The sequence below is a fragment of the Pinus tabuliformis genome, chromosome X (genome assembly GCF_031772625.1).
Source record: "Pinus tabuliformis cultivar Carrire ecotype Pingquan chromosome X, CPIR1, whole genome shotgun sequence".
NCBI lineage: Eukaryota > Viridiplantae > Streptophyta > Pinopsida > Pinales > Pinaceae > Pinus > Pinus tabuliformis.
This window is the reverse complement of record NC_142308.1, coordinates 760,308,555-760,331,647: the sequence shown is the minus strand read 5'-3', so window position 1 is coordinate 760,331,647 and position 23,093 is coordinate 760,308,555.

The window sequence follows — 23,093 nt, the reverse complement described above, 5'->3', positions numbered from 1 at the left end:
TAACTTTAATATTTTGTGCAACGTCAAAATATTCAAATGCAAACTCCTCCACTATAACTTCCTCTTTGTTTTCTCACACATCATTGAAAATACAAAATATACTATAAACCTTTCAATTTCACCCTCTACCATACATGTGGTACAATGTTTTTGGTATTTAATTCAAGGATCACAATTAACACATGAATTTTATCAATAATGGTTGAGCATTGATTTCCCAAGGCGATATCTTAAGTTATAGAGCACCAAATTAAGTGTAGGATAACTCATGTTTTTGTAAAATCAATAAAATTCTATTACAATCAAAAGTTTTAGCATACATGATTTCTTATCTCTACTGGTATGTAGTTTTAGAAACCAAACCAGCAGCATAAACACAAATTTTCCTTGATTGTTCATACCATTCTCTACTTAAGAGTTTGATATCCAAAACATTAAACAGAGTACTGCATAGAAAATTAGGGATAGACTAGATAACATAAACAACTACTAAAAAATAAAGTGTTTCTTCCCATAAGTACTTTGTTGACCTTCATTTTTCAAGGGTGCCTTATAGCCCAAGAGGTTATGGTTCTCTATATTATGAGCTTGGGGAAGAGACTGCTCTTATCGCCTGAAATGGGCACTTGCAATGAGTTGGATTTGTCCCTTCGATATATCCATTGGATCTTTGTTTTTCCATTCTTCTGCTAGGGCTTAAATATTGATGCGATGCAACCCCATTTCCTCTAGATTTTCTAGATCACAAGGTTCCAGTGTATCTTCTTCCATTTCTTCCATTTCTGCATCTTCTTGGTTGTCCTTGTTGGTTGGAATTCCCTTTTTGTTTTCCATCTGTTAGGGCTCTTCTTGATTTGTTTTCTTATTTTGTGTCATTTTTTACCTCTTCTCTCCACTTGTTATTTCATCTTTCATCAGTTGTTGAAGAATTGTGTACCAATTTTATTTATTTTCAACTACCGAGGTGGAATATGTGGATACTTTTTTTCTATTTCCTTCTATTAGTTATTTGGGAAAATCCATCTTGATATAGAGCTTGATTTTCCTAAGTCACTTGTTGAGCTTGGTTGGCGAGACAATCCCTAGATAGATGACCATATTCATGAAATTTGTGGCATCTGAATGGGATTTTCTCATAATCTAATGGAAGCTCCCAAATTTCATCTTCATTGCTCAATTGGATGTTAGTTGGAAGGGGTTTGGATAAATCCATATAAGCACAGAGGCATGCATAGGAAGTATACACGTGGGTTAGATGTTCAAAAGTCGCGTATGCATATACATGCACTTTCACGCACATAAAAGGGCGTACATGGTGGGAAACTTATTTTTGGTCTGTGGTCGTTAGTCCTTGGAATTTGAACCTATGGTTTTGGACCATGGTATCTCATCAGAAGTGTTGACCCCAGGTATTGGGCCCTTGGTATTGTTTATTATGGTTTTGGACCGTGGTATTGTGGAAGTCCTAAAACTATAAAAGAGGAAGGAGATCATGTGGCAAGAGATGATCTGATTTATTGAATATCTGATATTGTTCTAGATCTGGAATACTAGTGATTGGGTTATGGTACAGATCTAGATCTGGATGAAGGAGGAACCTGAGCGCAAGAAGGATAAGGACTATTGATGGATCAAAATCTCAAGGCTTGAACATTGGTATCTCTGTATGATTTTGATCTGTTATATGTGGCGCTCTCTTGATCTGTAAATCTGATAATCTGGGTTAACTAATGACTGAATGTTTTAAAAGAATAAATTATCCTTTATAGATCTTTACGCAGGTTCAGTTGAGTGCAGGTGCGTATGCACGCCTTTTCTGTGAATGAAAGAAGCGTATACGCAGTATTCTGGGTTCAGATTTGGTGTGTGGTATTGTTACTGTGATCTGGGTACAGTAATCAGAGAAGTGTTTATGTTGATTCAGTTTTGATTGGTGAAAAGGTGATTGGTTGATGCAGAAATTCTTGATTGATGTTATTTGTGGATCCAGTCTAGAAATTTATGAAACGTGGTCCCTGAAAGATAGAGAAGGTTGTAGCCTTCTGTAGGCCAACACCTACGTACTAGTATCTTGGCTAGTGCAAGAGCTAAGGGGGTTGTAGCTCCCTTCCAGAAGAAGCTGGAAAACGAGAGAGGGTTGTAGCTCTCTGCAAGTTGCAGCCTGCGTACTGGTAAAGGACTGCACCAGTACAATTGTAAAAAGAAGTTTCTAATTAAAGAGAAGATAGAGACGAATTGCAGCAGGTGGTTTTCACCCACATTGGGTTTCCAACTTATATCTTTTGTTCTTGTGTGCGATTATCTTTTTTCTCTGTTCTGCTGGTTCTGGTTACTGGTTATTTGCTTCTGAATCACAGATTAACAATCAACATCAAAAAGATAAAGTAAATTAAAAAGTTTGCATTATATACGCGGGTTTTCTTCTACATAGTTGTGTATATACGTGGGTTCAATTAACTGAAGTAGCGTATATCATTTGATTTTGAAAAAGGAACATTTGACTTAATAATAGTGATTCACCCCCCCCCCTCTCAGTATTATTTCCAACAATTGGTATCGGAGCAGGTTCTTCAGAAGAAGCTTGATCGCTTGAAGAAAGATCTTGCATCATGAGCAACTACGAGAGGGAAGCATCAATCAAGCCACCGATTTTCAATGGGACAAACTTCATTTATTGGAAGGTAAGAGTTACTACCTATCTTCAATCTCTTGGTACAGAAGTCTAGGATATCATAGATACAGGGTATACTTTTCCATCAGCAACTCCTACAGATCCGGATGAGAAGAAGAAATATGAAACAAATGCAAAGGCGATCAATACTCTATTAGGATGCCTATCTCAATCAGAATTTGTCAAGGTAATGCAGTTTAAATCTGCAAAAGAGATATGGGACAAGATTGTTCTGAGCTATGAAGGATATGATCAGGTAAAACGAGCAAAACTTCAAACCCTCAGGATTCAGTATGAAAATCTCAGGATGTATAATGATGAAAGTGTGGCTAACTATTTTCTTCGTGTAGATGAGATTGTTAATTGTATGAAAAATTTGGGTGCAGAAATAAAAGAGGCTGTTGTGGTTGAAAAAGTTCTAAGATCTTTGTCCCCTAGGTTTGAATCTAAAGTTTCTGCAATAGAAGAAAAAGAGAATCTACAAAGCCTTAAAATGTCACAGCTGCACGGAATTCTAACTGCTTATGAAATGAGGAAAGGAGGTCCATCAGATAGGAGAGAAGTTGCCTTCAAGGCTTCAGACAAAGGCGAGTACTACGAGTCAGGACATGTGTCAGAAGAAGAAGAAGAATCAAATTTTGTCAGAAATCTTCAACGGGGTACTGGACGGTTCCAAGGTAAGTTACCTTTCAAATGCTTTGCTTGTGGAAGAGTCAGTCACTATGCTTCCAAATGTCCTCACAAGGATAAGATTGACAAAGGGAAGGAACCTGTTAGAACAAGAAACAGAATGCAACTAAGAAAAGTTACTACACTCATGAAGACAGTGATGGCCTATCAAATAGTGACGAAGATGAACGAGGTAATGAGTATAAACTTTTAATGGCTTTTGAAGATGATGACTACATGGATGCTATAGATGTAGAAGGTTTTTATGAAGAGATGTCTAATCTCAAAATTTGCTTAGAAGAGAAAAATGCGATTATTGGTTCTCTGCAATGTCAATTGACTGAAAGGGAAAAACATCTTGAAAAATTGGAATGTGAAATTGTTGGTCTTAGAAAAGAGATTGAGAAAATGAAAGGTATTAATCTTAAATTTGTTAAAGGATCTGAAACTCTGGATGAGATTATCAATGTGCAGCGTTCTCCACTAATCAAGATAGGTCTGGGATATAATGGACAAACATCTCAAGCATCCACCTCCAAAAGTTATCTTGATGCAGCAAGGAGGAGCGAGCAAAGGCCTAATAGAAATCATCAGGTAAATCAGGGATAGTTTACCTCAAGAATGAACAAAGACTATCAAGAAAATCAGGGGCAAGCTACCTTAAGGACAAACAGAAGCTGCAATCAGCCACAGGTAAAATCTTCCCAATTTGCCTCAAGAATGGATGTCAGTAGAAACTACAATCGGTTGGATGGTAGATTTGATAATCGTAGGAGTTTCTTCAATGGCCAATGTTTCTCTTGACATAACTTTGGTCACAAAGTAGCTCAATGTGTTGCCTATAAGACAATCATGACTAGAGAAGCTCAAAAACAAAGGAATATGACTGGAATCATGAAAAGGACTTATAACAATTTTTCGGCCCTTGAAAATGAAGTTGAATGTTCTATTTGTAATAACTTTGGCCATGAAGATTCTGAATGCAGGAGCAGGTTTTGCAAGACAACTCAAAAGGAACAAACCTCAAGTGCCAGCACATGGAGAATGAAGGAACCACAACCAAAAAGATGTGGAATAGCTTTTTATGCAGAAGGAAAGGAAAATCTATGGTATATCGACAGCGGATGTTCAAAGCATATGACAGGGGATAAAGAAAAACTTGAATCATATACTGCATTAGAAAAGGGAAAGAAGGTTTATTTTGGAAACAATACCCCTGCAGCCATAAAAGGAAAAGGCACTGCTCAGTTGAAAGAAAAGGTCAAAGCTGGAAATGTTTTGTATGTTGATGGCTTGAAGCATAATCTACTAAGTGTTAGTCAGATGTGCGATCAAGGAACCGAGGTAGTTTTTCGATCAAATGGATGTAGTGTTCGTGATCTTGATACGGGAAAAACAGTGATCAAAGGCAGAAGAACTCCAAATAATTTATACATATTTGAAGAAGGACAACAACAATGCTATTTGAGCAAGGATGATGAACACTGGTTATGGCACCGGAGATTGGGGCATCTAAACTTTTCACAAATAAGGAAAGCATACAAATACCAGGCAGTTCGTGGTCTTCCAGATATCAAAATTCCAGATAACACCATATGCAAATCATGTCAATTTGGTAAGCAAACCAGAACTAACTTTCCTAAGAAGGAAGGATCAGCTAGCAATCCTCTTGAACTAGTTCATACAGATGTATGTGGTCCATTTAGGACAAGGTCACCTCGAGGAGAAGAATACTTGATATTATTCATTGACGACTTCTCCAGGTTTGTTTGGTTAGGACTTATGAAGCACAAAGACGAAGCATTCGAAAAATTCAAATCCTTCAAAGCCTTCGCTGAAAATGAGTCAGATTACAAAATTAAGTGCCTCAGGTCCGACAGAGGTGGGGAGTTTACCTCAAATGAATTTTTCGATTTCTGTGAAGAACATGGAATAAGAAGGGAATTCTCTACGGCTAGGACTCCTCATCAAAATGGAGTGGTGGAAAGGATGAACAGAACAGTCCAACAAATGGCTTGTGTTATGCTTGATGAGTTTGGAACTCCCGCAACCTTCTGGGGTGAAGCTACATATGCAGTGGTTGTTATTATCAACAAAACAAATGTCCGTGTGAACAGCACTCAAACTCCTCATGAGCTTTGGTATGGTGAGACTCCTTCAGTAAAGCATTTCAAATTTTTTGGGAGCAAATGCTATATTAAGAACACTGATGAACAGCTTGGCAAACTTGAACCTAGAGTAGATGAAGGCATTCTCCTTGGTTATTCTCCCCACAGCAAAGCATATAAGTGTTACAATAAAAGACTTGGAAGAATTGTTGACAGCATTGATGTAGTGGTTGATGAAAAAGGATACATCCCTAGGCAAGTAAATCATGAAAATATCAAAGAGGATGAAGACTACTCTCCAAATCAGACAGATGATGAAGAAGAACCTCAAGAGGCACCTGAGGAGCAAATAAGGATAGAAGAGAAGACTCCATCTAGGTACATTCAAAAGAATCATCCAGAATCTTAGATTTTGGGGCAGAAAGATGCAGGTGTACAAACAAGAAGAACAATTGCAGAAGCCTCAAGCTATTTGGCATTGCTATCCTCCACTGAACCACAAAATGTAATAGAGGCATGCAAAGATGAATGTTGGGTCAAGACGATGGATGAAGAACTTGAGAAGATCGATAAGAACAACACTTGGGAGTTGGTTCTTAGACCAAAAGATAAGAATGTCATAGGGACAAAATGGATCTTCAAAAATAAGTTGAATGAAAATGGGGAAGTAATTAGAAACAAGGCCAGACTTGTGTGTAAAGGGTATGCTCAACAAGAATGAATAGACTTCAAAGAAACTTTTGCTCCCGTTGCTAGACTTGAGGCCATCTGAATGTTCCTTGCTCTCTCAAGCTTTCAGAAGTTCAAAGTATTTCAAATGGACGTGAAGTCAGCCTTTCTGAATGGAGACTTAGAACAAGAATTATACATCGAGCAACTAGATGGTTTCATTCTTGGGAATGATCCAAATCTTGTATGCAGACTAAAAAAGGCTCTATATGGTCTTAAACAAGCTCCAAGGGCTTGGTACTACCGTTTGGACAAATATCTTCATCAACAAGGTTTTTCAAAAGGATCAGCAGATAGCAATCTTTATATAAAAATTGAAAATGACAAATTGCTAATACTTGTTGTGTATGTAGATGATATTATCTTTGGCAGCAATGAAGAGGCTATGAGTCAAAGCTTTGCCTTGGTGATGCAGAAAGAATTAGAAATGTCCTTTCTTGGAGAACTGACATATTTTCTTGGATTGAAAATCCAACAAAATAAAGGCGGTATCTTTTTATCTCAAACCAAGTATCTCAAGCAGATCTTGAAGAAATATGGCATGGAAGATGCAAAACCAGTATGTACCCCCATGGTTACAGGATGCAGTGTCAGTGCAAATGATGAATCAGCAGCAATGCATCAACCAACCTATAGATCCATGATTGGAAGTATACTTTATTTGATAGGTACCCGACCAGACATCATGCATACAGTGGGAATAGTTGGAAGATTTCAGGCAAATCGAAAGGAATCTCATCTTTAGGCAGTCAAGAGAATCTTCAAGTACCTTCGAGGAACTCAAAACTATGGCTTATGGTATCCTAGAGATACAGATCTCACACTTCATGCTTACACAGATGTAGATTGGGCCGGAAGCGTGGATGACAGGAAGAGCACAAGTGGTGGTGCATTCTTTTTGGGTTCCAGATTAGTATCTTAGTTCAGCAAGAAATAGAGTTCGATTGCTTTATCTACAGCTGAAGCAGAATATGTGGTTGCTGCATCTTGTTGCACACAACTCCTTTGGATGATGCAAATCTTGCAGGATTTTCAAATCACTTGTACTCCACCTGTCTCTATCTTATGTGATAATACAAGTGCAATCAGCATTTCAAAAAATCATGTCATGCATTCAAAGACCAAGCACATACCCATCAAGTATCATTTTCTTCGGGAACAAGTGCTTGAGCAAAAGGTCAAGTTGGAGTATGTTCCTTCTAAGGAACAAGTTGCTGATATACTCACCAAACCACTGCCCAGGGAAACTTTTGAATACCTCAGACAGAAGCTAGGAGTAGTTGATGCTTCATCCTGCTGTTGAAGCTTGTCTGTTTCAAAGAAAAATTGGTGTACACGAGTTGGATGAGGGGTATCCACGTACATACACCGATTTATGCAGGTGCAGTCACGTATATGGAGTTTCTGAAGGAATTCAGCAGGGATAGACTCTGGTTGTAGAGAGTCTGTAATGGGTCTGTCAGAGTTGATCTAGCACAAGTTCAGGGGGAGCAGATAATCTTCTAATAATGCATTTTTGTCATTACCTTAGAAGCTCTTGGTTCAAGTACTCAAGCTATTTGGTTCAGGTGGATCAGCTGCAGAAAGGAGAACAGAAGGAGAACATGGTTGCTGCTATTGTCAGATGCTGTTGATAGTAGTTATTGGTGATTTGCATAGTCTTGATATTTCGTCTCTATGTCATGTATATCTTCTCTTTATCAAGGTCATGTAACGGCCTATTTTGGTTTCCCCACTATGCCTGGGATGATTGATGCAATGTAATTGGTTATCATATGTAAATTTCTGATGTATCCCCACTTGGTTGGGTGGATGATCCCCACTTGGTTGGGTGATGGATGTATGTATCGAGTCCTTTGGTGATAGGAAGGTCATTTATGATATGTAAGCCATGATTCTTTTTATAGATCTTGCTTACAGTCAGGGGGAGCATGTTCAGCACAGCATAGCAGATATATCAGCATGTACTCAGGTGGAGCATAGCCCTTTTCCCTTGATGACAAAAGGGGAGAATGAGGATCTTGGGTTGCCATCAAGTCCAAAGGGGGATATTGTTGGCATTATGGCACAGGTGTGGCGCTATGGTACAGGTGTTGTCCTTGATGGAAACTCACTTTGGTGACAGATATCAGTTCAGGCTCTCAGGATGAAGGAAATCTTGTATACGCAGGTTCACCTTGCCGAAGACGCGTATACACACGGGTTAGACGTTCAAAAGTCGCGTATGCGTATACACGCACTTTCATGCACATAAAAGCACGTACATGGTGGGAAACTTATTTTTGGTCTGTGGTCATTAGTCCTTGGAATTTGAACCTGTGGTTTTGGACCATGGTATCTCGTCAGAAGTGTTGACCCCAGGTATTGGGCCCTTGGTATTGTTTATTATGGTTTTGGATCGTGGTATTGTGGAAGGCCTAAAACTATAAAAGAGGAAGGAGATCATGTGGCAAGAGATGATCTGATTTATTGAATATATGATATTGTTCTAGATCTGGAATACCGGTGATTGGGTTATGGTGCAGATCTAGATCTGGATGAAGGAGGAACCTGAGCGCAAGAAGGATAAGGACTATTGATGGATCAAAATCTCAAGGCTTGACCATTGGTATCTCTGTATGATTTTGATCTGTTATATGTGGTGCTCTCTTGATCTATAAATCTGATAATCTGGGTTAACTAATGACTGAATGTTTTAAAAGAATAAATTATCCTTTATAGATCTGTACGCAGGTTCAGTTGAGTGTAGGTGCGTATACACACCTTTTCTGTGAATGAAAGAAGCATATAAGCAGTATTCTGGGTTCAGATTTGGTGTGTGGTACTGTTACTATGATCTGGGTACAGTAGTCAGAGAAGTGTTTATGTTGATTCAGTTTTGATTGGTGAAAAGGTGATTGGTTGATGCAGAAATTCTTGATTGATGTTATTTGTGGATCCAGTCTGGAAATTTATGAAACGTGGTCCCTGAAAGACAGAGAAGGTTGTAGCCTTCTGTAGGCCAGCACCTATGTACTAGTATCTTGGCTAGTGCAAGAACTAAGGGGGTTGTAGCTCCCTTCTAGGAGAAGCTGGAAAATGAGAGAGGGTTGTAGCTCTCTGCAGGTTGCAACCTGCGTACTGGTAAAGGACTACACTAGTACAATTGTAAAAAGAAGTTTCTAATTAAAGAGAAGATAGAGACGAATTGCAGCAGGTGGTTTTCACCCACATTGGGTTTCCACCTTATATCTTGTGTTCTTGTGTGCGATTGTATTTTTGCTCTGTTCTACTGGTTCTGGTTACTGGTTATTTGCTTCTGAATCACAGATTAACAATCAACATTAGAAAGATAAAGTAAATTAAAAAGTTTACATTATATACGCGGGTTTTCTTCTTCATAGTTGCGTATATACGCGGGTTCAATTAACTGAAGTAGCGTATATCATTTGATTTTGAAAAAGGAACATTTGACTTAGTAATACTGATTCACCACCCCTCTCAGTATTATTTCCAACACAACATAGCCTTCTTCTACTCCTTCTTATACTAGTCAAATAATTGTTTATAAATTTATGGAGATTGAAAGAAAAAATTAAACTTTGAAATTAATGGCTTACACTAAGTTCTCGAAACATGTAGAAAATATTGTAGATTCACAAGCTCATGCAATGTACTAAATCAAAAGACAAGAATCTACTTCTACTTTCAACCAGCATAAGCCAATAGATCGATGAAAACAATAATCAACAAGAGGAAGATAATCAAATACACATAACACAATAAATACCTGGGGAAATCCACAGCTCAAAACCCCACTATCTATATTTCATATATCAGAAATCGCAGATGATAATACAATGCTTGTTCTCACAAGAACAATCCTAGCACTTGGTATAATCAATCCTCAGCTCACAAGCAAGATCTTGGCCAACACTTAGCCAATTCTCTAGCTCTCCAAACCCCTATTTCCTTGTGCAATTCCTACGGATGATTATCTCATATTAATGGGAAACTAGTGCATCCAAAACTGTGAAATCCCTTCTAGGTTCAGATCCTGATTGCATGCATGATCTATACAACTCAGTAAATCATACAAATTAAAATACATTGTCCTTGCACTCTAGTCTCAACTAGGTTTTTCTCATAATATATATGCATGAGTTTCTGATGAGGGAATCTTTAGTTAACTGGAGTAGCACTAGTTAATTCATTAGTGCACCAACTCACTATTAACTCACTATTAGTTCCTCAAATAGTTTGGAACTAATTTAATTGAACTTAACTCACTAAACTGAGTTATCTAATTACAACACACACTTAACTCATCCTGGACCCCTATAATATAGGGAGAACATATACATGACTTTAGAATGACTTCCAACTCGAAATTCTGAAGCTAATTAAGTTAATTAAACTTAATTAACTATTTACAAGTTTCTATGAGAATAGAATTCAATTTAATTCTCAATTTAATTCAAGGACAAATTAAACTGGAATTTCTTGTTTACATTTCTCAAAACTCCCACTCAACAGGAAAGGGATTATCATCTACCTTGATCCTGTCTCTGTGAAACTTGAATATACATCTTGACAATGCATTTTTCAAAATGTCAGCATCTTTCTCCTCCATGGGAATGTGCTCGAACAACATAATCTACCTCAATACATAATCTCTAAGACGATGATATCAGATATCAATATGCTTGGACTGATCATGAAAAAATAGATTTTCAAATAGTTTGATGCAACTTTCATTATCATAGTAAATCACAATTAGATCCATCTATTGACCAAAAAAACCAACTAGGATCTTCCTCATCTAGATGGCCTCACATGTTTCATGACTCGCAGCCATGTACTCTGCCTCTACCACACTGAGTGCAACCGATCTTTCTTTCCTACTATACCAAGAAATTATCAGTGATCCTGTTGATTTGCTTTTGGACGTATCTGCAACCACTGCCTTCCTTCCTTAGCTTGCTTCTTTTTCATTGTCCCTTAGTTAGGTAACAGCTGTTGTCCCTTTTTGTACTTTCCTGCGTCAAGGAGGATAATAATTAGCCAAAGTGTAACTACAAGTAATATTCTGTATTTCTTATCGTAATTTCTTAATAGATTAGCGCATTGAGATATAGAAAGGATGAGAATAAAGGAAAATGATAATAAGTTAATAGTAAATGCATACCTTTTCCATGATCCAACATACTCCCCTGCTTACCCTTTTCATGTCCTCATGAAAACCATGTAGTTTGTGTGCAGAGTATTCAAGGAATAAGCTGGAGAAGGAATGTCATAAAGCGGTCTGAAACCATGATTCTTAGCCAAGATTTCAAAGATGTGTCCTATTTTTCCTTCAGGCAGTTCATATATAGCCTTGGACCCTTCATAAGGATACCAAATAATAAGGCTGCGGAACCAAAAGCCTAGCCAATAAGGACTTTTCCCTAAGATGAGATTACTATAAATGACAAAGCATTCTACATTTAGTTTAAAATTTTTATAATTGAATGGTTCCCTATTCTGTACATTGTTATTGGAAACTATCCATCTGAACTTAGTTGCAGCCAAGGAGCTTTCCTGAATGGAAAGGAAATACTCTACTCCTTTTTGGACAATTTATTTTTGCATAGGCCCCAAAGTTTTGATTACTCCTTCCCTCTTCATCAAACTTTTGTGATTGGCTAACATTTGTAGTGGGTGTTTTGGTTCACCTCTAACCCAAAGGTCTAGTCCATTTTCATGCCTCTGGAACGTGCTGTGAGCTTTGAACCATTTTATTTGGTAAATAGTGAATGAAATAAAAGCTTAAAATTGTACATCCCCTACAAAAGGACTAGGGTTCTTTTCAGTTTCTTCCTCTAATACAAAATTGTGTAAATAAAATTCACACGGAAACCTCTGTACTTTCACCCCATGATTCTTGCAACAATTTATAAAATCCTCAATTGTTTTCAACTCTATTGGTTTTCTAGCTTTGACAACTTTGATCTTCAACTGTAAGTATCTTTCCATCAAAAATAGGGCACAGTTATTGGCAAGAGATCTGCATGCCAATATGTCAGTATATAAGGAGCAAATAGTATCCATTTGAATCCTGGCCTTTTCCAATCTAAGCTTTATTTTCTCAGTCTTCTCTTCTGCCTTTTCTATTTATCAAACGCCTCACTTTCCGAGATGTTCATGTCCCGAAGCTACTTTTGTAACTCCTGGTATTTCTGCCCCGGGACTGTTTCTAGTTCAAGTCATTCTATGGTAAGTCGAGCCTGGGCTAAATATGCTTGGAGATTCACTATGCTAGGGTCTTTGCCCATCATGATGTCTCTGGCTTGGGTATTTGTTTGTGTACTCCTTCTATGAGAATGGATGTTGATTGTTTGTGTTTCTTTGATATCGAAGATCCAAACCTCTGTTTGCATAGATGTGCTGTAGGAGGGTGTTATCTCCGTCTGAATGGCTAAGTCATGAGAAAGTATAGCCTCTGTTTGGGTAGCTGTTTCTGCAAAAATTACATGTTGTTCCCTAATAGGTTCAGTGATTATGGGCTTAGTTTGAGTCCCCGTAGCTTTTGTTTCTTGCAATTCAGTTTGGATGGCTGCGTTTATTATTTCTGGGGTTTTTTCTGGGACTTTCCCTGCTGCTAACTCCCTTATTTTTCGTTTGAGCCTCTTCACTATTTTCTGCAGCCTATGTTGTTCCTTCCTGAGCTTTTTAATTGTGGCTCTGTTATTTTTAGGGGGAGCGAGTGTTTTGCTAGTCATTTCCGCTCCTAACGGCTTGGTTGCTCGTCTTGACTCTGCTCTAAAAGGACTGTATCCCTAGATTAATTGTCATCTTCTTGGTCTATTTCCATATCCTTTGTTTGGTCTATATTTTCTATATTTAGGTCTACCTGCCTGGGTTCTTTTGGAGGTATATTGCCAGGTTGGTACGTCTCTTCCTGAGTAACTTTTGTTCCTGTTTCTACTTCACAGATTACATTTTCTGGTATGCTCCTGTTGTGGCTAGAGTTTTCTTTTGATTGCGTTGCTCCAATTTTAAAGTTAAGCGGGCTTTCGGGATGTATAAATTCATTCATATTGGCCAAAATCTGGGCCAATTCAATACATGCAGTAAGTCTCATGGGGGACTTGTATTTGGTGTTGAGGGTAATTATGTTTCATTTCTTTCCTCTTCACTAGAGTGCTATGTTTCCTCCTCAAGTTCTGACTCCCGGTCATCCCATCCTTCCAACTGTAAATATTGCTCATTTTCTGGACAAGATAATTCTATGAGCTAGCTACTGCTACCCTAGGTATTTTCAGTTGTTCCCAAGCTTGTCCTTAATCTGGCAGAGTGTTTGCGTTTTCATGGGATGTTTGTTGTGTGGGTAGTCCTTTTCCTCTTTGGAATAGGGTTAGGAGAAGGTAAAGCTAACCCCCTTTCTATGGAAAATATTAATTCTTCCCAACTCATTTGTTGTTGGGTGAGGTTGTAGCTAACTATCAGCCTAATTAAACAATGATGACTTACGACTGTTTCTATGTGTTGGGATTTTCTTATTCTTTCAACAGAATCATGCAGTAAGAAATTCAAATATGCAAGTAGATTTATTGAACATTTTTTCTTCAAAACTACTAACAGTTTAATTTGTCATGGCCTTACCACATTTTTTATTCTGTCACATGTAATGAAATTCTGAACGACTCTAGCTAGTTCTCCCCACAGTTCTCCAAGGGATGACGGTCAAACTCCTTTTCCTTCGATGATCAGCTCTTACCCTTCATCTTTAAGTATTTCAATGACATCCTGCAGCTTCAATTTTTTATTCGTCCACATTGGTCCTTCAGCTGGTAATCCAGAAACCTCTGCAATCATAACATTTGAGACTGTGATTTGTCTACCCCTCACCATAAACTGGCCGTTCTGTAAATTCTACAAGAATTCTATGGTGATTGTTTCGTTGGGTTGCTGGAATCATGTGAAATATGCTGCCCACCCGGCTCAGACTAGAATTTCTCTGGCGGCATCAGAAATAGCCAGTACTAGCAGCTCCCTGCGCACTGTTCATCCTCCCATATTGCCTAAATTCTACACATTGTAAGTTAGCACAGGTATCACAGCAATAGGCAGAGCTAGTGATGGAACAACAAGTTGTTATGATCGTTATATCGGATGATATTATTTAGCATAAATACCATTAAAGACTTGCTTATGGAATGTCATATAGTCTGGCATAACCAAATAAAGGACTGACACGCATGCATAAGTAATTTTGGAGTCACCCTTGCCCCCCTTTGAAATGATAGGTCACCTTCAACTGAGTGAATGAAGGAAAATCATGCTGGTGGCGATTTACAGGGATGATGGGAGTGGTAAGGTACGCCTATTTATGAAAGGATCGCAAGAGATATCAGAATGATGAAATCAATGTGTATATGATAATTATCAATTAGTGAGGAGATGCTATGAGATGATTTCAAAAAGGGAAAGAGGACATCTGACACAAAAAAGATACTTTACCGTCATCATTCCACTTAAAGCTTATTATGATTGATTTTTGTAGAAGATATCCATGCATAAAGGTTCAACATAAATTAGGAACATAATCACTCTGTAGTAAAGATACCAAATAAGGAAAGGGACTTGTAATAGCTATTGATGTTGGAAATATGACTTCAATACCATCAACAGAGCTGCTGTTGCCTACAGGCATCTATACCCTTGATAGAATTTCTTTCTAACCCTTTGGAACCATGGTCCTTTATGTAAAATAGGGAAAGTGCATTATGCTATTAGAGTGGAGACCAATGTGTTGGTTTCGTGACCAAATGAACACATTACCATTCACTAGGAAGGAGAAAAAGGTGGGCAGGCCAGCTTGTGATGAGACCTACTTTTTCAAAAACTTTTTATTTCTTGATTCATCCATTGGATCATATCCCTAATGTGGTGGCCATAGTGGGAATGGCAATTTGTTGGTTCCGTATGATCATGGTAGGCTGGCTCATGATGAGACCCCCTATCCTCCATCTATAACAAAATCATACAATTGCTAGTAAACATATGTGTGTATATATATATATATATATATATATATATATATATATATATATATATATTTGGAACAACACTTCCTATTTATACATAGAGGGTGGTTCAACACTCCTTAGGAGTACGAATGACAGAAGAAGTCTAAACATATCAAATAGAAGAAAGTATTCCCTTAACCTTATTTGATTATAATGAACAAAGAGAGTTATAGGGTTTAGGGAAGAACCAGCATGGTACAAGTAATCAATCACTTTGATTTATAATGGAAATGAGGATAGTGAAGTGATATAGATGGTTGTGTCCTTTCTTTTTCGATCAATACAAAGCAATCTTGTTTAAAGATGATAATATTCAATACTTTCTTGTTCCAATAATCCTCAGATTTGTATCCTTTCATATATATTTGTACCCTTGTGCCTGATAGAGGGTCATAAAAAGTGAAATAATATTCACAAAGTGCTTATTTCCTAAAGAAAACCTCACACAAAGAGTGTTGTTCCTTGTAGGGAACAACAAGAAAAAACACACAAAAAGGTGTTGTTCCTTAAAGGGAACAGCAGTTGTTCCCTGTAAGGAAAAGTGAATGAAAAATACACGTGGATGGTGTTGTTCTGTGTCGGGAACAACAAAAGGATATATACATGACAATGTTGTTCCTTATAGGGAACAATAGCTGTTCCTTAGGAGGAACAACAGGAAGAAAAGTTGCACATCGAAACTGATGTTCCTTAGAGGGAACAACAGCTGTTCCTTATAAGGAACAGTGAAAAGAGAAAAATAATTAGATGCAAAATTATTGTTCCTAAGAGGGAACGACAGCTATTCCTTAGAGGGAACAACAATTGTTCCTTAGAGGGGACAACAGCTATTCCTTAGAGGGAATAGCGGAAAAATAGATGCAAATGAAATTATTGTTCCTTAGAGGGAACAACGGTTGTTCCTTATAGGGAACAACAACTATTCCTTAAAGGTAACAGCAACTGTTCCTTAAAGGGAATAGTGAGAAAACAAGTCCAAACAAAACTGTTGTTCCTTAGAGGGAACAATGAGAAATCAAATCCAAATGAAATTGTTGTTCCTTAGAGGAAACGACAGCTGTTCCTAAGAGGGAACAACAGTTGTTCCTTAGAGCGAACAACAAAAACCAAATACATGCGAAATTGTTGTTCCTTAGAGAGAACAACAACTGTTCCTTAGAGGGAATAGTAGTTGTTCCTTAAAGGGAATAGCAAAAAGCAAATAGACAAGGGGCAATTGTTCCTTAAAGGGAACGGTAGCTATTCCTTAGAGGGAACAACAAAAAGAAAAGACACACGAAACTGTTGTTCCTTAGAGGGAACGACAGCTGTTCCTTAGAGGGAACAACAACAGTTCCTTAAAAGGAACTACACGAAAATCAAATATACAAGGAACTGTTGTTCCTTAGAGGGAACGACAAATGTTCCTTAGAGGGAATAGCAACTACTCCTTAAAGGGAACAACACGAAAATCAAATATACAGGGAACTGTTGTTCCTTAGAGGGAACGAAAGTTGTTCCTTAGAGGGAACAACGACTATTCCTTAAAGGGAGCAGCACGAAAATCAAATATACAGGGAACTGTTGTTTCTTAGAGAGAACGACGATTGTTCCTTAGAGGGAACATCAATTGTTCCTTAAAGGGAACAACACAAAAATCGGTACACAAAATTGTTGTTCCTTAGAGGGAACGACAGTTGTTCTTTGGAGGGAACGGCAGTTGTTCTTTGGAGGGAGCAACAAAAGAGAATTTATATACAATTTATACAAGCAAATTCAATAAAAATAGAAAGAAAATTTTTATGTACAAATTTCAAAAACAAATGAATTATTCACCTGGTCGATGCTAAGGACGAGTTTCCCTCCTCAACCAGAGTATGTATGGTGGAATCTTTCCGTAATTGTTGACAAAAGGACTCTGGTAAGCGGTTTGTGATAGAGTCGTACTCGATGTCCATTCGCTTTAAAAGAGTAGCCAGACCCATCAATGGTGGCTAATTTGAGGGTGCCATTATCATGCACCTTTTGTATCTCATAAGGTCCTAACCATCTAGTCTGGAGTTTTCCAGGGAAATCTCGGAACCTAGAATCGTACAGGAGTACCCAATCTCCTTCGTGGAAGATCGTCTTTTGATAATGGCATCATGCCATTTCGCTCTTTGTTGTTGGATCAATGTAGTGTGCTGAAGAGCTGATAGCCGGATTTCATCCAATTCATTGATTTGATGTAGCTTATTAATCTGTGCTTCGTTTAAGTCCAAGCCTACCTCCTGAGCTATCCTCAATGTTTGGATTTCAAATTCAATTGGGAAGATAGGTTCTTTGCCAAACACTAGTTGATATGGGGAATATCCCGTGGTATTTCTCCATGTCATGCGGTATGCCCACAAGGCTTCTGGCAATTGGCTAGCCCAGTCATGTCTATGTGATGCAACTGTCTTTGTGAATATTGCCTCGATTACCTTATTGGTGCTTTCTACCTGGCCATTTGCTTCCGGGTGGTATGGAGTCATGATTTTGTGCATGATATGATGGTTCTTTAATGTTGCAGCGATCTTATAGCCTATGAGTTGTGGTCCTCCATCGGTAATTACCTCTCTACGCAAGCCATATCACATGAATAGTTGGAAATTAAAGTGGATTACCCAATCCTCTATTGCCCTTGGTAGTGCCTCTGCCTCCACCCATTTAGTCACATACTCAGTTGCAACTAATATATATGTCTTTTGATTAGATGATGGGTCTATTGGGCTGACAAAATCTAACACCCATCGCTCAGAAGGTTCAATGACTATCTGCAGGTATAGGGGCATCTCATCAGACTACCCAGAGTGTCCCATTCTTTGGAAACTGTCGCATGCCTGGACAAACTTCTTAGCATTATTAAAAATGGTGGGACAATAATAGCCCATCTGTAATACCTTGTGACCAGTCCGACGATCTGACAAATTTCCGCCGCAAGGCCCATCGAGGCAAGCTTTCAGGATGTCAAAGATCTTGTCTTCCCTGACCCATATTCTAATGTGCATGTCGTTCCCTGTATGAAATAAATAGCCTCCGGTCCAAGAGAATCATATGTTGCGTTGTACTATTTGTTTTCTTTCATTAGGCGTCAAGTGCTTGGGTAATTTGCCTACTTCCAAGTAATTTGCGACATCTGCGTACCACGGTGTTTTTACAATTACAACAAATAAATGTTCATCAAGAAACTAGTCTTCTACTGCTGTCAAGTCATCTGTCTTTGGCATTCGTGAAAGGAAGTCTGCTACTGGATTTTCTTTTCCTAGTCGATCTTTGATAGTGATATCGAATACCTACAAAAGAATCAACCATCTTGTCACTCTTCCATTTGTAACAGGTTTATTAGCTAGATATTTAATAGTAGAGTGATTAGTGTATAAAACAACAGGGTATCCTATTATATAATGTTTGAATTTATTGATAGCATAGATTACAACCAAATTTTTTTTTTCAGTAAAAGTATAATTTAATTCAACAGGAGATAGATTTTTGTTGATATAGTATATTGCATATGGTTTTTTATCTTCCTCCTAGCCAAGGACTGCTCTAATTGTTGTGTCTGAGGCATCGGATAAAATCTGGAATGGCAAATCCCAGTTTGGGCCCCTTAATACTGGGGCTATTGATACAAGATGCTTTAAATATTCAAAAGCGTTGTCACATTTATCAGTCCAAATGAAATCAATATTTCCTGTTAATTCATATAGTGGTGCAGAAATTTGAGAAAAATTCTTTATAAATCTTCTATAATAGCCAAAAAATCCCAAGAAACTGTGTACCTCAGTTTGTGTGGAAGGGGTAGGTATTAAAATAATTATCTGAATTTTTGCTAGATCTACCTGGATTCCAGCTGCTGAGATATAGTAACCCAAGATGAGGCCCTCGGTCATCATCATGTGGCATTTTTCATGGCTTAAACAGATTTTGGTGGCAATGTATCTTTGCAGAAATTTCTCTAATGTTTGTAATGTTGGCTCGAAGTCATCTCTGTAAGGTGTAAATTCATCCATGTACACCTTGAGCCCTTCATTTATTAGATCTGAAAAAACACTGAGTATAGCCCTCTGAAATGTGGTAGGTGCATTGCACATCCCAAATGGTAAGGCCCTGTAAGAGAATGTTCCCCAAGGGTAGGTAAGGTAGTCTTATCCTAATCTTCAGGGGCAATCTGAATTTGATTGTATTCACTAAAGCCATCTAAGAAAGAAAATAATTTTTTCCCTGCCAATGTGTCCAAGACCTGGTCAATGAACGAAAGGGGAAAATGGTCTTTTTGGGTTGCTTTATTAAGCTCTCTATAGTCAACACATATACGTCACTTTCCATTATTTTTTGGCACCATTACTAATGGAGAGACCCATTTGCTATCAGATATGGGGTAGGTGAAGTTTACATCTAACATTTTTTGTAGTTCAGCTTTAACAATATCTTTAACATGAGGATTTAACCTCCATTCAGGTTGTAAAATGGGCCTGACATCTTTCTCTATATAAATGTGGTGTGTGCATAATTGGGGATCAATCGCTTTCATGTCCAAGTAATCCCATGCAAAGGCCTCTTTATATTTTCTCAGGAGTTGAACAAGCTTCTACTCTTGGTCAGCAGTCAGATTTTTGTTAATATTCAAAGTTTTTCCTGGCTCAATTTCTATGGTTTTGCTGTTATAAACATAAGTTGTTGGTATTGATTGATAATTAATATCTTTTAAGGGATCTTCTTCTATTTCATTATCGAGGATTGCTTCGACCATTGACATTTTAGATGGGATATGACATCTGGTTGGTTAATGTAAGTGTTAATGATGTCATATTCTGTTTGATCCTTAAATTCGATAGCATCTTCTATGGTTAGTGGTGATCTAATGTTTTCTATTAGATATGATACAGGTTGTTTTCTGGTTTTGATTATTGTTAAACTTGGCTGAGCTGGAGGATATAAGGCTAAATTATTCACATTTCTTCCTCTTGCTATAGTCATGTTGCATGTTCGATAGCTTATGTAAGCATCTACGGTTTCTAGCCAAGGTCTACCTAGAATTAGGGGATTTCCATTGAGTTGGTTCCTAGGATTGATGATCAGAAAGTCTGCAGGGTATTCCCAGGAGTCTACTGACACCATTACATCCTGTAATGTGCCTTCTGGTTTGACTACCAATCGGTCAGCTAGTTCCAACAAGGTCGTGGTTGGGTCCAACGATGTAATGCCAAGTTTTTGACAAGTTGTGGTTGTAAGAATATTGATTGTTGCTCCTAAATCGACTAATGCATTAGGGAAGGAGCATCCATTTATTTGCACAGTGACTATAGGATTTCTTGGGTCCTCATATTTTACAGGTGTTTCTCTGTCTGATAGTAAATCAGATAAGGTACCGACTACATGGACAGTTTGGGTTGTTTTTATTTTCCTCTTTGGATTTTTATACACAAATCCTTAATAGTTTTTGCATAAATCAGAATGTCCTGAATAGCCTAGAGGAGCGGTATTTTTATACACAATTTTTTCAATTCTCCCAGAAGATCAAAATCAGGGTATTCTATTAGGTGGGGTATGATTAATATTCTGGGAATGGTGGAGAAGAGGTGATTGTTCGATCGTGAGTTTTCTGTTTAACCATGTCCTCCACTTGTGGTTCTTGTTCTATAGGTAACTGATCTTCAATTTGTTTGTTTTTATCCCCCTCTGATTCTATTATCTACCCAGATCTTAATTGAAGCTCATTGTACTCCCTTAACTCGGTTTCTGGCTCTGGTCCTTAAATAATTTGCACAGATTGAACTGGTCTGTTGTTGGGGTTCGGGTTGGGTTGGGCTGGGAGCTGCAGTCGTAGGTTGGTCTGAGGGTTATGTTGCAATGTGTAGAGTGTTGGCAATGTGGGTTGAGGTAGGGGGATTGTTCCTGCTGGCTGGTTTGTAGGTCTTTTCCAGCTTGACTGCCAGTGTTGGTTCCATGAAGTTGAGGGTGGCCATTGGGATTGATATGCATTATGTTGCCAAAATGATGGGAAGTAAGAGGAATTTGGCCAATTATTATTTTGATTTAATTGGTTGGGCCAAGATGGCATAGGGAATGATTGTTGTGAACAATTGGAAAAAGAAGGTTGATTATGCCACATGGCTCCTGGGTATTGTTCCAAATTATATTGTGAAGTATGAAAGAAAGAGGATGGATCAGTCGGCATACCTATTTGTCATGGTTGCCATTGGCGACAATGATTTAGCGGGTAGGATAGTTTTGTTTCTTCCTCTACCTCCTTATAGACTTCTTTTAACCCTAGAAGTGATGGGAAACTTTCTGTGGTGTGATCTTTAGTACATATGGCACAGGTTTGCACCATACCAATGGGCATTCTTTGTGACTATGCTTCTTCCTGCATCTTGGACAGAATATCACCAAGTTTTGTTCTGCTTCTGCCCGCTTTTGTTTGACTTGCATAATGTCCAATTGCGTTGTCAGAGTTCCCAAAATATATATTTTTAAATCCTCTAGCAGGTTGCTAATTTTTGCACGAGTTATACCTCCACCAGATATTTTGTTGTCCCTAGTAGTCATGTCGCGTTCTGCTGGTTTCAATCTCGTACTGCCTCTTGAGGACCTTATACACAATTTAATAATGTCAGCATATTCTTCTTGATATATATCACCTTTGCCCATAATATTTAATGTTTCTATCCATTGTTCTTTCATCCCTTTAATCAGTGTAGTTTTTACCACATTATCAAGTAAAGGCAGAGTTGCATAGGGAGACCGCTGGAAATTATATTGAAATCATTCCACATATTCTTCTAATGTTTCACTGGGTCTTGCTACCATTTGGAATATTTCGTCTTTCAATTCCCTAGATCTACAATAGTCCTAGTATTTTTTTAGGAAAGCAGTTTCCATTTGTTCCCAATCATTTATTGTGCCACCACCTAATCCCATAAACCAATGCAAGGCTACTCCTTTCAGTGTGGAAGGAAACAGTTTTAGTTTTTGGGGGTCAGTGGTATAATCATAACGCTGACATAATACATCAAATTCAAACAGAAATGCATCTGGATCCTCTAATGTTAATCCATGAAAGGTGGGAATATTTTTGTTAGGGTCCAACCCTAACACCCTTATTTATGTAATAGGATCGAGTCATAGTTATAGTTAAGTAAAGTGTCAATAAAGCCCATATTAATAATTGTAAGTGGTTAACCCACATTTAATGAAGGGACCACAGTTAGTTGCAAATGGGCCATAGTATTAGATAGATGGTATTAATAAGAACCATGGTATTGCCCCATGGTATTGCATGTATGAATCCTATATAAAGGATAGAGACTCCCCTCAAGGAGCATTGTGTCTTATTTTGTAATTGAGCTCAGCTCTGTTGGAGGTTGCCCCCTCGAAGAGGCAAGAGAACATTGCTTTCTGAATAATAAAATACTTTTTGTTATTTCTCATTGTTCTATGTTCTAGGAATATTTCTTCGCATATTTGGTATTATGGTATCGTATTGTAGGTTAAGAGCATAACAAGTGGTATCAAAGTGCTTTCCATGGTCGGTGGGATCTCCAGTTTTTAGCAAAAAAAAAAAAAAAAAATTGGCTAGAGACGTGTTCCAACGTCTTTAAACCACAAGATCTATCGTTGAGCGCATAAACCTGTGGATTTGGGGAGACATGAATGCAGGAAATACAAGAGGTGGTTACTCTTGTTGGACTCCCTTGTAACCACTGTGGGTACCCCTTCAAGTTGTAGCACATTAGACAAAACCGCACACGGACTATCTTCCAAGTACCCTCTGGGGTATATCGGAAGCCCCCTATCTCCCATGAAACCCCGCCATAGATAAATTGTCAGTCGTCTTGCTACTACAGTACTCCGAGAACAACACTC